Source organism: Aythya marila, assembly GCF_965140915.1.
Source record: "Aythya marila genome assembly, chromosome: 1".
In the NCBI taxonomy this organism is placed as follows: domain Eukaryota; kingdom Metazoa; phylum Chordata; class Aves; order Anseriformes; family Anatidae; genus Aythya; species Aythya marila.
In genome coordinates, this window is record NC_139042.1 from 41,402,462 (window position 1) to 41,418,709 (window position 16,248).

A 16,248-nucleotide genomic window follows, 5' to 3' on the forward strand; every position below is an offset into this window, starting at 1 on the left:
GTTGCTCACTTGACTACTCCTGTAACAACATCAAACTCTATAAGTGAATTTCTGGAGAATAGAGTTGCTCTATGCAGACTTTGTCGCACTTAATGGATCTAGTAGCTCATCTGAAAGCCTGAGACAAGGTTTTGAGCATTTTCTCTTGTCAAACTTGGAGAACGAGTACATAACACTATGAACCTTCACCTTTTTTGTCTGCAGGAAGAAAACTCAGACATGCATATCAGAAGTGACACAAGATTGTACAAAAGGATAGATATGAGAGTCAGGAGCACCAGAGCACTTCACAGAATATGCAACCTGGAGGAAAATCTGCTAGCATTCTGAATAGGTTTGAAAGTTTATAGAGTTTGAAATTGATCTTTACAATGCATTTTGCCTGTAAATTTGTCCATGACACTTCATGATAAAAATTAAATATTACATTGAAAATATCATTCAAGAATAACCATTTTCTTGTTGCTAGATGTTTTTTAGTTGTTGAAACAGTATTATGATCATAGTAGATGGAGACTCTAAGAGAATTAGAAAACTTCACAAAAAAAAAAAAAAAAGCTCTGTGGAGCTTGATCTATTAATTCCTTCTATTAACTGGTAATTCAGTGAAAAAAACTATCAGTAGTGTCTGCAATCTTACTGTGTGCTGAATCAATTATTTTTATGATACTGAATTCAAAACTTCAAAGAGAGATTCAAGCACAGAATAATTCTCATCTTTGCCATCTGAATTGATGGGGAGCGAGCCTTTGTGACTTATAAATTATACTGCTTGAGCCCATACTAGTGCTTTATTTTAAAAGAACAGTTAAGTGTCTATTTAGTTTATCAAACATATGTTAGTGGAATGGTTATTTCCAGGGACACCAGGATATGTTGAGGTTTAGTTAGTCTTTTTAAATAAAGTGTTTTTGTAATCCAAAGGACTTCTGCTTATATTTGCACTTCTCGTTTGTAGCAGGAGCACAAATATTCAAAACAACTAGCTGGCCTGTTATCAGAATTTTCTAAAACTGGTAGTGGATTTATTTTGTAATGTTAAAGACAGAAAAGATCCTAGTCATGGAGAAGACATATGTCAACTTTGAAACAAAAGTCCTGAATGATATTTCTCCCCAGGTATCTTTGCCATGCCTAAACTTTACCACAGTTTATGCTTTATGGATAGTCCTCCTTCATGAAAGTTCACCCAAATCCTCAGTTGAAGATTTATAACCATCATTCCAAATTTGTTCTGGGACTGTAGGCAAATACCATCGTTCTCTATGTTTTGTTTTACCAACCCGTATAACAATACTTATAATAGAAACCTTAGGGTAATAACATATTTTTAAAATTATTAAAATATAATATTACCTTATGAGAAAAAAAAAAAAGGCTCCACTATCACAAAGAGGCAAATATATATTCTATCATCATATTTCCAGTAACATCTATATTGAGTTCAGAGATAACTTATCAAAGATGACCATTTTTAATCAGAGTTTTCATGATGAAACTCTACTACTGGGGTAAGAATTTGTGTTTTGACAAATTCTCGAGATTTTCTATCAGTTGCAGATCTTCAGTGGATATTTCCTGCTTTGATGTAATGCTTGCCACTTGGTGGTGACTGTAATCCATGATCACTGCACTGCCTGATATCACACTATGCTTTATCAGATGGAGAAGTTAGGATGAGCTCATACTGGAGAACAGATGTACTATGCCAGATTCTCCATTCATTTAAGTTAAAATTGTCCTCTTTTACCCATACCAGGAATCGATGTGATTAATTCCTGGAAGGAAGTAGAATGAGTAAGCTGGAAAGCTCTAATCACTGTTCGAAGACAAAAAGGATTATATTTTAGAAATATATTTTTCCAAATTATACTGGTAAAGAACTCCCCACAGATTTTAACTGAATAAATATTTTCATATTTGTTTAATATTCAAGAACAATGCATTTAGAAACTATGATTATTTTTCTCTAATTTCTCAAATGAATTGTATACTGTGAACTTTAAGCTTGTACAATATCTGTTAAATAAAAGTCTACACCCAGACATTTTACTTCAGCTTTATCTCCTTATATTTTTACCTATTACTCCATATAATTTCATCATGATAAGGTTGATGATTATCATGATAATGATAAGGTTGAAAAAAATAACCTTTATGATACCAGATGGATTCTAATTCTCAAAAATCTCTGTTGATGGCACATTCATTTTGACATTTATACTGACTCCATTTATGACAGAGTGAAGGTGATGAACAGGCCCATGCAAGAGGTCACCTTGTGTCAAAGCTGGTATAGTCTGTCAAACACAGTGAATATAAGGCTGCTAATGAGGAATTAACTAGACAGTATGTGGCCATTTTTCTGTTTTCATGCAATCCAAACCTGTTAAACAATGCTAATCAGGTGTTTATTAAGTGAAACCATTATGCCAAACTTGCTGCAGACCCTACCATATGTCAAAAAGGTTGTAAAGTATTATTCATCAGATTTAAAGCTGATTAATAAGAGTCATTTAATAGTGAACCTTTCTTTTCTTAGCCTCTAGCTAAGCATATGCATCAAGGTTAAACTAACACATAGATGGTTTTAAAAGTAAAGCTTCAATTAAAAAGAAAATCCTTAACTGCTCCATGAAGTTTCTAGTACTTGAAAAGCTTTAATGAGGAGGAAGCTTATTTTCTTTTTGTTTTCAGATACAGAAAAGGAATGGCATAGTAATGTAAAATGAAGAAGACAACTACAGGACTATTTGCAGGTACCTGTTATAAACACTAAATATAATAAATATCAGACTTACTGCTCATATCCAATTCCCTATCTCTCCTATATTCATTATTATCACATTATTTCTGCAAAATGAAGGCTAGAAAATAACCTTGGCTATAGTGAAACCAAACATTTTGTAAAATATTAGGCAGAACGAGAACACAGCTATCACAAATCTTATCTGTCCATATCAGAGAGCAGAAAAGGTAGAAGTGTTGAGGTAGTTGTGTACATCAGTAGTCTAATAAACTGAAAAATATGACGAGAGAACTAAAACACATTCTCTTTACAGTGGGGGTTCAGATAATCTGGAGATGACAATTGACATTTCTTCAGTAAATAATCACTAAACCAACAGATACTGTTGCTATTTTAGAGATTTTTGTTTGTTTGTTTGTTTGTTTTACAGTAAGGAAGGCTATAGAAGGGAAGTAGCCATAAAATTTTGTATTCACAGTCAGACTTGTTTGGTTTAAATTACAAAGGTAAATGAATGCAAATTTGTAATTAATATTCTAATTTCCAAAGATGAATAATAGAGAGACTTAGAGGAGTATAAATCAGCCAGTCAAATTTCTTTAGGGTGAAGATGGCTCCATGCCGTGAAAAAAAGTTTTATGTAAAGGCTTTTTATATAACCAAATGATAAACCATCTCTAACAAGACGATAACAAAGAAATTTTGAAGATAACAAAGAAACTTTTCAGAGATCAAGATATGAAAGGATAAAAAGAATTTACAAAAGGCAAACTGAGTTAAACCTTTGAGAAAAAGAAATTATATTGTATAATAAAACATCAATGAAAAACGCGTGGTCACTTTGCAGAGATGAGTTATATCTTCAAGTTAAGCATGGTACAAAGGCAAATACATTACCTCAGCTTACAGTGATGTTCAATGTGGAGGTAAATGATTAACTGATGATGTTGAAGATGGGTATATAACTGTGCCAGATCTGTCTGGACACATTCCAGCACAATGAATGTCCCCATGAGGATCCCTCACGCTTTCAAACCAGAAATACTACAGGAATAGTCATGACATTCAAAAACTGACAGTGAAACAGAACATCCTTCCTGTGATGAGATGGAATGAGATTTTAAAGCACTGGACTGTAGATAGTGTGACAGATACATTGACATACATTTCATTGGAATAAAAATTAAGAACTTCCTAATGAAATATGCCAATGGCATAAAGCTGGAAAATATTGCCAATATAAGACCAGAATATGATACAGCAGGAAAAAAAAAGATGAATCAGATTGGAGCAAGAAAAATGAAATGGAAGAGTTCAAAGTAAGAGTGACTGCTATAAGCAGTAATTTCATTAGCTCACCTGCCTTTTGGAATATCCTGCTGTGTCTTGGAGAAAAATACTTAGCTTGTCCCAAAAAAAAAGGATAAGAGCCTAGGCAGTGAAGTTATTTTCAGCTCACTCCAGAGGCTATTCTTTTGAATTGTTACAGAATAAGACTACCAAATTGTGCTTACCCCATGTTATATGTGCTGTCACAGCAGTACTATCAAGAGCTCTATATGCCTTCACATCAGGTTGGCAAGAATTTAACAAGACTTCAATATTACATTTTAAAAACATTAATCTTGTTTACTATGACATAACCCTAATTCCCATGGGTTTGGGGCTGAAAAAAATCTATCCATCTCCTCCTTCCCCTCTCTTCCCCCCCAAAAAAAGATTATTCTTCATATCCACAGTGAGACCAGAAGGAGTGTTCAACATATGAAATACAGTCTTGAATGGATTCAACTGGACATAAGTATTTACTTCTTGAAGAAAATGCTTATAATGCTGCAGACATAGCCATGGGTACCTTGGTGTATTAAAAAAGCTTAGGATGCATCAGGAAAGGCTCTGTGCAGTTAATAGAGTCATTTATTTATAAGATACTAGTGAGCGTTATGCTGGACTATTGTATCTATCTGCTCAATTTCTTAAGAGAAATCAAGCTGAACTATTACTGGGTTGACAGCATAATACAAGAAAATACAGTAGTATAATAAAAATAAATAAAGAAAAAACGGTGTTAATTCTATATAAGCAAGCTAATAGAATGGAACACAAAAATGGTGGGAAAAATTGTTGTGTAAGATAAAGACTGTTGTTTTCATGAATCAGTGACTATGTTTTAATTTTAAACAAGGCTAACTTGAGAGTTAGGAAAAGATTTTTAGTGATCAGAATTGATAGTCTTCCAATAGTGGCAGTGGGAAGCAAAGCACTCATTGATTTTGAGAAAACATTGCATCAATTTATAAAATCAGCTTATCTTATGTGATGTCTATAACACCAAAAGAAGGGTTCAGTAACTGCAAGGTCACTTCAAATCCTTTGCTCTGTCTTCATAATATGATATTCAGTAATTTCATAACTGCTTATTAATCAAATTTTCCTCTTCCATTGTTAAGTACATGTGCAAGTACATATTATCAAATATGATGGCATTTTGTTGTCAATTGAGAATAAATAAAAGCTATTGGCATGCTACACAATTTTCATTTTTGTACACACAATTTCTCTGATTATCTGCATTTTCATAGCAGATAATCAGTAATAAATTTATGCCACTGTAATATGTTTGTTTGTTTTTAAACATTTATGTATCCTTGAAGTAACTCTATCCCTGTAAGGTATGCAGGCTGCATTCACATCAGCAAAAAATGAGGTGAAGTCCCAGATTACAGTGAGTTTGTTATAGCTAACTGGATTCACAAACAAAACAAAACAACAAAACTAATGGACAGTTTTTCCTTTTTAAAAATAAAATACTACTGATGTATTCTATGTTATCACCTCAGTTATTTCACAGCAATAACATTATATCAAGTACAATTCTATAAATACAGTATTACTTTTTCCAGATAGTTCTGGCACAACTAATCGTAACAAGATCAGAATGCAAGAAATTATAGACATCTGAAAGTTCTTTGCTTTCTTTCTTGAAAAAAAAAAAAAGAAAGAAAAAAGTTTAATATGGACAGTAAAAGATTAAATTTGTGTATATTTAAACCACCATAAATTATCCATCTCTGATGTGTTTCAGATGCTGAAAAATGGGCCACAGCAACAAAACTACCCTTCCTATACCTCAGATTGCTTTACATCTTATATATAATCAAAATTAATCTTTCATTTTTACTTCATGGGGAATCTGTCAGGTATTCCACAATAGACACAGGTCAGTCTCTGAGTAGGCAGAAAATAAAGGTCTGAATACCTCAAATATAGAAGTGAATTTCTCCTGTAACTCATAAGATACAAATGAACATTCCTCTACAAAACTACTGATGAACTGTGGACTCAGATGCTATATCATAAAGAGTGCAGAAATTGAAGCTAAACTTAAATATGTTGAGGTCTCAGTATCAACAGGGAATAAACTGAAGCATGACAGGAAACCCAGGAGACTTCTGAAGTTCCTTTCAAAGTGCTGGAGTATTTAAGATAATGAAAATGCCATAGGACTGAAATATAAAAATATGCAGAAATGAAGCTTCAAACTACATTAGCATTTGGACTTTTGTCCTACAGTTTTTGCTGATTTCAATATAAAAATTTCCTAGCTAGGAATCTGAATTTATTTATGTATTCATTTATTTTAACATACTGGTCCACATAATCTAAGCACTTTCATAAGGGGATATCTGAGGAGCTACAGGAGCAATGATATGAATTCACAAAGACGTTTTGAATATATATCTGTTCTGTGATATCTTCTTTCCTGGCATGATGAATGCCTTTTCTTCACCTGAAAAATGTTTTTAAACACATACAGGATTGCTAACAGAACCGAACAAATATAATTCTTTGTTATGCATTTTTATGTATTTTAGACAATATGATTCCACTCTGAGGAAATGATTTGTAAGAAAATCAGGAGAAAATATGGAATATCATTTATTTCTATAAGCATATGCAATTAGAGGAAGTGTTCATGACAACATAACAATAAAATGCTTATTTTAATATTTATTTTACTATTTTTTACATGTATTTTAAAAATCTGATGTGGCATGCACTTATTCATTGATTCAGACATACAGAAAATACAGATCCTTGAGCAAAAGAGTATGTAGAGTAAAAGCTGAAATTTACATCTACTTTGCCTATTCAGCATAACTAACTGAACAGTCCTGTTCTAAAATAGCTGGACTGACTGTCTCTCTTCATGAAAACTCATTACCCATTGTAGTCATGTTGTAGTGCTAGAACAGGACCAGGCAAACAGATGATCCATTTTGTGAGTTGTTTTGCGTATTGCTCTTGAAGTACTACTCATGTACTTCAAGACCAAGACCAATAACATGAAATGCTACCTTACAACTGATAAGAGGTCTACACACACTTTTCCTCCTATAAGCATTCTTTTTAATCTGCTTAAGCCGTTGATCTTAATGACCATAACTCTCCCTCTTGGAAATATAGAAGGAATAATTGTTTACCGATTAAACAGGCTTTAAATCTGCTAAAATATTGCAAATGTATTTTTCTGATTATATCAGAAATGGAAGTGACATGATCATTCTAAAGAAAGAACTCTTTGGTGCTAGAATGCGTTTGTTAATCTACAGAGAAGAGGAAATGACAAATTCTCTGATATGAGTGCCTCAGGACTGGAATATGCCTCAGATCCAAAGAGCTGTCTAAAGCAAATCCTGAAGATTTATCAGACAGTGAGGCCATACATTGTTATAATTTATAATGAACCTTCATATTTTCAGTTCTGTACAAATATTAACAAACTAGTCAGGATACAATTTATAACTGGTGTATATATATTTTTTGTAGTGAAAGGTGAATTATTTAAATGGAATATCATCATCATATGATTGATTTAACATTCCATCTGTTCTTAAAGTTTCTAAAGGATAACAATGGTAATGGTTACCATTTTTTCCTGGTTTAAAGGCTAACAATACCTGGTAATTTCTAATTAAGTAAATATGAAACAGATACTAACAAGTAATCTATAATTGGTGCAAACATGTAATGATTTATATTATTTAAATTTAATACTTCTACCAAGATGTCACTGTCAAAAGTTAATGAGTAATATAACCAATATGCAGTGAAGTGGTGTACTAATCTACAATTTACCATGCCTGAAGAAGGAAAAAAAAAAGTTTATTTGCAACTTTTTTTTTTTCGTAATTTACATTTTCTGAAAAGTCATCACATAGTGTATTTATCAATGCAGATAATAAATGTAAAAAAAAAAATAAAAAAAAAAATTGGATTGTGGCCAAATCCATCAGGTTTCTCTTCTTTCTCTTCTAAAAGATAACTTCCCGTAGTCCATCCCTGATGACAGTGTCTTGAATATCTTTAACTTTTCCATCAGAACCATTTAGTGTTACTATTGCTTTCCTACAGCTTGAACATCACTACCATTGTCAGAACCAGGCAAACAAATTTATGATGATGTTCCTGGGAATAAGGAACTAATGCAAAGGGGATTTCTCTGTAGTTCTTCATTAACATTTTATTTATTACAACAAGGGAGTTATAAGAGTTTCCTTTTACGCAAATTAGGTCACAGGATAAAAAATACACAGCATAGAAACATAGTGTATTACTACATAGAACAAAAGATCTGGTTAATAAATTATGATAATAGCATTAGTCTAGTGCTAATGCTGAAAGGCACATTTAAATATTGTGAAATTTACTTGGAGAAGGAAAAGCTCTTGCATGTGTATTGTTTTTCTCCTTTGTGCCTCAGTTTCTGTAGTTCTTTTTTATGTTGCTTCCCTCCAAGGGAATGCAGAGATCCTACTTTAAACATTTGCTTTGGTTTGTTAATAAGCAAAGAAATCCTTTGAGTGGGTAAAATGAAAAGTTTTACTCTCCTGTTTTTCAAGCAAATGCTTTAACTAAGTTCAGAAACATCTTGGATCTATCCAAGTAGATTAATTCTGAAAATGATAGTGTATGGAGTGAAAATACAGAAGACCGTTAAAAAAAAAATTACTTATTTGATTATCCTTGAACATTAAGACCAAAAGGTAATCATTAAGGAAACATGTGGCCTCACCATAAATATCTATTATCATCAAAGTTAGTCAATTTATTTATTCATATATTTAAAGCTTTTTTTATTATTATTTTTCATTTTGTTGGGTTTGGTTTGGATTCAATTTATTTGTGAAATTTCTTTAAACAAAATGGACTAAATTCAAACAGGGTTTAAATGGACTTACTCCATTGAGATAATTAATTTGCAACTTCCTCAATTATTCAGTGATTACCTTCAGTTTATTTATTACATTAACTATTTTTTTAGTCCATTTATGTAAGATTGGTATGCACCTGAAGGACATCAATGTGAAGAGTCTTACATGCATTTCTATCATGAAAATAAGAAAAGATTCACCACTTAATCCAGAGTAAAGCAATCATTTTTTCACCATCTTTCTAGGAATATCACTATCCTTGCTAGCTGAGGGCATTCCTCTTGTCAAAAGAGCAGGCATTTAACACAGCAATATATTTGAACAGAGCAATTTCTTTCCTAGAATCACAATTGCTGTTTTATTATTGATACAACTACGATAAACAACAGACAAAAAGCAAGTCATGAACTACTCTCCTAAACCCATTAGCCTAATAAAAAATATTACTAAAAATTTTTATATGTATGGTTTACCTCACTCCCAATCTTTTTTTAAAGATAATGGTACTTTTGGAAGATAGACAGAACAGGAACTTTATCAATATAAACTCCAAAATGCAGTTATATATTCATTAATTATTAAGGAATAAAGATAGATACTTGAAATGGAACACCCTTTTTGATATTTCACACCATGTGATTTTGCTTTCTTCAAAATCATCAGTTACATTTTAAAGTCTACTACTTTGTTCTTCATGTCAATATACTTACAGTTACGCTTACAGAATGTATAGAGAGAGCTTATACATCCAAATTTCTATGTCAATTTATTTTCTATTGAAAATATAGACCGTTTGCTAAGTCTAAGGGTCCATGTTTCACAAGTTTTTTTATGTCTACAGTTTGCCACTGTAGTGTCACATACGAATGTTGGCATTAGTGATGCTTAGACTCAGTACAGAGCATCATCAGGCAGATTAAAGCTGGGCTCTGGAAGCTCTGCAGCTGCCTTAAATTTTCAGCCAAAGGATAACTCAAATTGAGTCAAATCAAATATAAAATACTGTCATGTACACTGTGGTGTAAGCTTATGCAAGACAACTTCTTAAGGAATGGCTGGAACTATCTGCATATAAATGCTGCTGCTTAGAAAGTTCATAACTTGCAACCTGACTGGCAAGCCTCCTTCCATCAGATGTCCAAAAACAGGATTATGAGATTTGACCTTGCATGGGCTGAAGGTGGTACAGATGTTTCCAGAGGGAGAAAAGAGGGATTCTTTAAATTAATGATTAATCACTATTAGCTTTGTGCTAACTTGAGAATGCAGCTTTGACTGAAATCAGCAGACTTCAGAGTGACAACAGATACTTAAAATCTTTCTCAAAACATTAATTGGCACACAAATAATTCTTAAACTTGAATGTTGCCTAAAGTCTATGAGCAAAAGTCTTCACGCATACTGTGGTCTGCATGTATGTACTGTGGTCTGTGGACTCCATTATACTTACTATTTATGCTTCCTTGATCAGATGTGCTCTGTGCATAAGTAAGGTTTAGAAAGCCTGTTTTACTTCCTAGTAAAGTGATCTGAAATGTGAGGATATTTTGAAAAAGAAGCCCTGATTTCTTATATGCATAGCTTCAGAAGAAATCTCAGCAGTATGAATTAAAAATAGAGCAATATAATTTTAAGGTAGCTACTTTCCAAGTGATTCAATTTCAGAAATACTGCCAATGCCTCATTTCCTATTGCCTTAGGTAGTTCCCAGATTAACAGATCAAATTTCTGGACTGTTTCTTGAAGTCATCCCTAGTTATCTGTTCAGAAAGTGTATGTACTTCACTTGAGTGCTTGTGAACATCTCAGGATGAAAATACATGTATGATGGCAGGTATCTTCACCCTGTAGTGAAGACAGAGTGCCAGTGATACACTTGTTGGGGTAGATGCGTCTGTATAATTTGCCTTGGGGTCAGTGTAGGAATTCAAATATGTCTGTGTCTCCAAGATTCATGGTCTTTACTAACTAGGTATCTGTGGTAGGTTAACCTTGGCTGGTCAACAGGTACACACCAATCCACGCTTTCTCTTCCTCTCCTTAGAAAGACAGGGGAGAAAATATGATCAAATCCACTCATGTATCTAGATAGGAACAGGGAGAAGATCACTCACCAATTACTGTTACAGGGAAAAAAAAAAAAAAAAAAGACTTGGGAAAGATTAATTTAATTTATTGCCAATTAATAACAGAATAGGATACTGAAAACTAAAAACAAGACTAAAATCACCTTCTTAATTTGATCCCAGTTTTCCACATACCTATAGAGACAGTACATCTAAAATCGTTATTTCTATATAAACGTAATTATTACCTCATGGAAAATTCAACAGATAATTTTCAAAATTGATCCCTGTTAAGAACACAACTTGGCAATGTATAAATGAACTGTGAAGGAAAGAACATTGTTTCAAGAACAATCGTCATTTTTTGACCAGACTAATGCGCGTGTTAAAATAACCCCTGCATGAGGCTACAGTGAATTACAGAGACATATATAGTAGATAATACAAACAGGAAATGACCTTGGCAACAGTCCAGGAATGATATTTTCCCTGGGAGGAACTGCTCTTGAATTTTATTTATTTATTTACTTGTTTATTTATGTGAAAGTGATAGGCTTAAATATGGTATTCAAAGTCTTTTATTTTTTAATTATTTGAGCTATAACAGAATTTATAGAAATACAAATCTAGTGTATTTTCTGGTCCAGAAAATCAGATCTGATTTTGCCAGTAGAAGAATATCACTAAGTACAGTGGTGAAAACATTGGCCTTTACCATTTCACAGAATTATATGGCAGAAGCAAAATTAATATCTACTTTTGGATCAAATTGCTTTTCCAGGAATTCAGTTTAGTTGAAAAGACTTTTATTATCTAAGTATAAATTTAATTCTTCAGAGACAGCATATATAGTATTAACCTTTCATTAGGCAGCTTTAGAGGAAGAGAAAATTTTGAAAAATCTTAAATACTATTATTATTATTATTATTATTCTAAAATTAACATTTATTCCTTTAAAAGTTAATGTACTAGTCTTAGTAGTCTGTTCTAATTAAGCGATGTGTCCAGAACCATTTATTTTCTGGCGATGAGGTCAGTTGTTTGATGTGGCTGACATCCTCACTATTAAGCTATCTTATGTACTAAACCAAAGCAGCTTAATGTCCAAAGTGTCTTTTCAGAATGGTTCCTGATTTGTGCTAGCTCTCAAAGTGTAGCACACAGTTATGTCAGCAGTCTGGGAAGTCTCCAGACAGTGCGGGTGACAGCTTCACAATGCAATCACTAGAGGGGCCAAAAAGGTATAATGCTCTTCCTGACCTCTGCTCACAAACAGGGGAGATGTTGTGACAAATACACCCAGATACAGCAACCTAGGCTGCACTGGCTGTTAAATGGTCTTCCTTGTAGGAAGGGTGGGAAGATAAGCACCAGAGATAGGTCGCTGTACTCAGTAAGAACAGACACTATTTAAGCAAGTGATCCCTGGGGAAACTGCCAGGAAGTAGGAGAAAAGCAACGAGGAGAAGTAATTGATTTTGAAATAAAATATATTGGGAATTCAGGGGCAAACTACCCCACTGTGCAGGATGACTGGGAATTTTGGCAGAGGTCCCAGTTGGCTGAGCAAAGAGCTTCTCAAAGAATTTAATGCAGAAGGTTTCCTACAGCATTTATGGCAACACCCTTGGAGACAGACAAAGGTGTGACCTGATGCAGTATTGGTGATGGTCCTGCTTTAATCATGAGGCTGGACTACAAATGCCTTGCATGAAATATTTCTATGATTCTGTGTGTCTATCAGTCACACACAGGAATGGTTTCACAGGTTGCTATTAGGCATAATTCAAGACCTTGACCTTATAGCAACTTGAGTTCAAAAACAAATTCTGGTGCCTGAGAAAGTTCCCTGAGACTGTTTAATATGCTATCATAGAATCAAGATGGTTTAAGGGACATTAAAGATCATATATTACCAAACCCTCTGTCAGGGACATCTTCCACTAGACCACATTGCTCAAAGCCCCATCCAACCTGGCTTTGAACACTTCCAGGGATGGAGCATCCACAACTTCTCTGGGCAACTTGCTCCAGTGACTTGCCACCCTCAGAGGAAAAGCATTCTTCGTAATGCCTAGTCTAAACATAGCCTCTTTTAATTTAACGCTGCTACTCGTCATCCTATCACTACGCTCCCTGCTAAAGAGTCCCTCTCCTTTCTTGTAGTCCCCTTTAAGTGTTGGAAAGCCATTATAAGGTCTCCTTGGATTCATTTCTTCTCTAAGCAGAACAACCCCAACTCTCTCAGCTTCTCTTCAAAGGAGTGGTTTTCCAGCCCTCTGATCATCTTCATGGTCCTCTGGACCTTCTCTAACCAGTCTTTCTTATGCTGGGAGTCCCAGAGCTGAATTCAGAACTCCAGATGGGATCTCATGAGAAAAGAACAGAGGGGGAGAATTACCTCCCTTAACCTGCTAGCCGTTCTTCTTTTGGTGCTGCCCAGGATATGATTGGCTTTCTGTGCTGCAAGTGCACAGTTCATGTTCATTTTTTTATCCACCAGTACCTCCAGGTCCTTCTCTGCAGAGCTGCTCTCAATCCACTCATTGCCCAGCCTGTACTGGTGTTTGGGGTTAACCCTTGCACTTGGCCTTGTTGAACTTCAGGAGGTTTGCATAGGCCTACCTCTTAAATCTGTTGAGTTCCTTCTGGATGGTATCCTTTCCCTCCAATGTGCTGACCACACCACTCAGTTTGGTGTCATCCACAACTTGTTGAGGGTACACTCAGTCCCACAGTCCATGTCACCAACAAAGATGCTATTATAGATGTAGCCTTTTTTTTTTTCTGCACTGTATTTCCATGGCAGTATTGGCAGTGGGGGTCTGCAGGGTGGCATCTGTGAGGAGAGGATGAGGCTGCCCGTATTGGATAGAACTGATCCCAGCCAGCTCCAGCAGCCCCACCACAGGGCAGAGAGGGGCACAGCAGCCAAGATGGAGTTATTTAAGCCCCTTACTGTATCTGACAAGAATTAATTAAGTGCCTATGTACGTTTGACAATTTTTTAAATTAGTTTGGTAGTGATCTGCCATCCTCAACTGGAGATGAGGTTTTCTTAATAAATTAAAGCCACCATAATTATATAAATTAATTCTGTTTGTCCACAAAATGATTGATCACAGGTTTGTCTTTCATAGTATGTGTGACCTTTTTATATTCACTGGGTTTAACTTATAGAACTGCAATTTGAAAGGAGAAAAGAATACTATATTTCAATGTTCTAACTGATTTTTTTTTAAGAATACACTATTCAAGACCAACAAATTTTATAGACTTTGTTTGTGATTTTATTGCATCTTTCTGAAGACTAACAGTATTTTTTGTTTACAGTAATTGATTTTATGAGCTTCCTGATTTCCATCGAGATAAAGCTGATGAGAAGTTCTGTATGTGTGTAACTGTAATCTACACTGTGCTCATCTTTAGGAAAGCATTAATTGTAATCACTTACTGAACATGAAACAATAAAATAATGCATCTGTGTTTCCAAGGGAAGTGATCGAGTAAAGCATCTTCTCTTAACTCTCTTTCCGTTTCACAGTTTTCATGTTTTCCTGCCTTACAAACTGATCTTTATTTCATTTGTAAAGAAATAATAGTAATGACTGTATGTTCTTACTGTAGAATCATAGAATGGTTTGGTTTGGAAGGGACCTTGAAGATCATCTAGTTCCAGTCATCATCCCCCTCCAACTCCCCCTAACCCCTCTGCCAGGGACACCTCCAACTAGACCACGTTGCTCAAAGCCCCATCCAACCTGGCCTTGAACACTTTCAGGGATGAGGCACACACGTCTCTGGGCAACCTGCTCCTCTCTCCACCCTCTGAATAAAGAATTTCTTCCTAATATCTAAATCTTACCTCTTTTAGTTTAAAGCCAATACTCCTTGATCACTACAATCCATGAAAAAATGTCCTTCTCCAAATTTCAAATATTCTTAGGCACTTGGTATTTTCTTGAAGCCAGTAATTACCACAGTATGTGTGACAAAGCTACCAAACTGCTCTAAAACTGTTAATCATGAATAAAAGTGTTCTTTGTCACAAAAGTATATTCTACTGAATGTTTAACTATTGCAGTATCCATCTTCATACAGGAAAAAAAATAAAAATAAAAATAATAATAATAATAATAATAATAATAAATCTTAATTTTAGTGAAGTTTTTGTTTTCATACAAGAGTAAGAATATAAGACTTTCTGCTAAAAAATAATAAGTAAATAAATAGATGGATAGAGAATTTTATAAGTCCTTCACTTTTCAGTGTCTTTGAAGACAGGGATTCTGAAGGCCCATTCCATACATCCCAACATGTAAATCAGTGAGAAAACTCTTCAGATGACAGGTACATTTACAGTACCTTCACGACCTCTGTATGTTTAGGGTCTTTATTGAAATGAAGGATTGATCATAGCATAAATTTTAAACATGTGTAGTCCATACAGATATTGAAGTCTGAGATTCTAGTTATGGTTTACAAAACTTTTTTTTTTTTTTCATCTCCAGATTGGAAAGCAGAATTTTTATATCTTTTTAATCTTTTTTTTTTCTTTCTTTCTTTCTTTTTTTTTTTTTTTTCCCTAATAAATACATATATAAAGAGTTACCTGTTCATTTTGACGTAACATTTTCAGTTAGAGCACTTTCCAGAAATGCTTTGCAATTTTTTTTTAATATGTTATTTAATATATATATATTTTTAATATGTTATGGAGCTCAACAGACCGGTGGGTGAGGAAGAGGTAGCAAGTGTTCTTAGGAGGATGCCTAGGGCGAGGAGGTCAACTCCACGCCTCAGGACTGCCTCCATCAAGAAAGACAGAAGGGTTATTGTTGTGGGAGACTCTCTTCTTAGGGGAACAGAGGGCCCTATTTGTCAGCCTGACCCTACCCATAGGGAAGTCTGCTGCCTCCCTGGGGCCAGGGTCAGGGACGTTGCCAGGAAGCTTCCCAACCTGGTATGCCCCTCTGATTATTATCCTCTTTTGATAGTCCAGGCAGGTAGTGACAACATTGAAGAGAGAAGCCTCAAGGCTATCAAACGAGACTTTAGGGGGCTGGGACGATTAGTGGAGGGAGCGGGAGTGCAGGTGGTGTTTTCATCCATCCCTGCGGTGGCAGGGAGGGGTACAGAGAGGACATGGAAAGCCCACCTGATAAACACATGGCTCAGAGGCTGGTGCCAGCACAGAAGTCTTGGGTTTTTTTGACC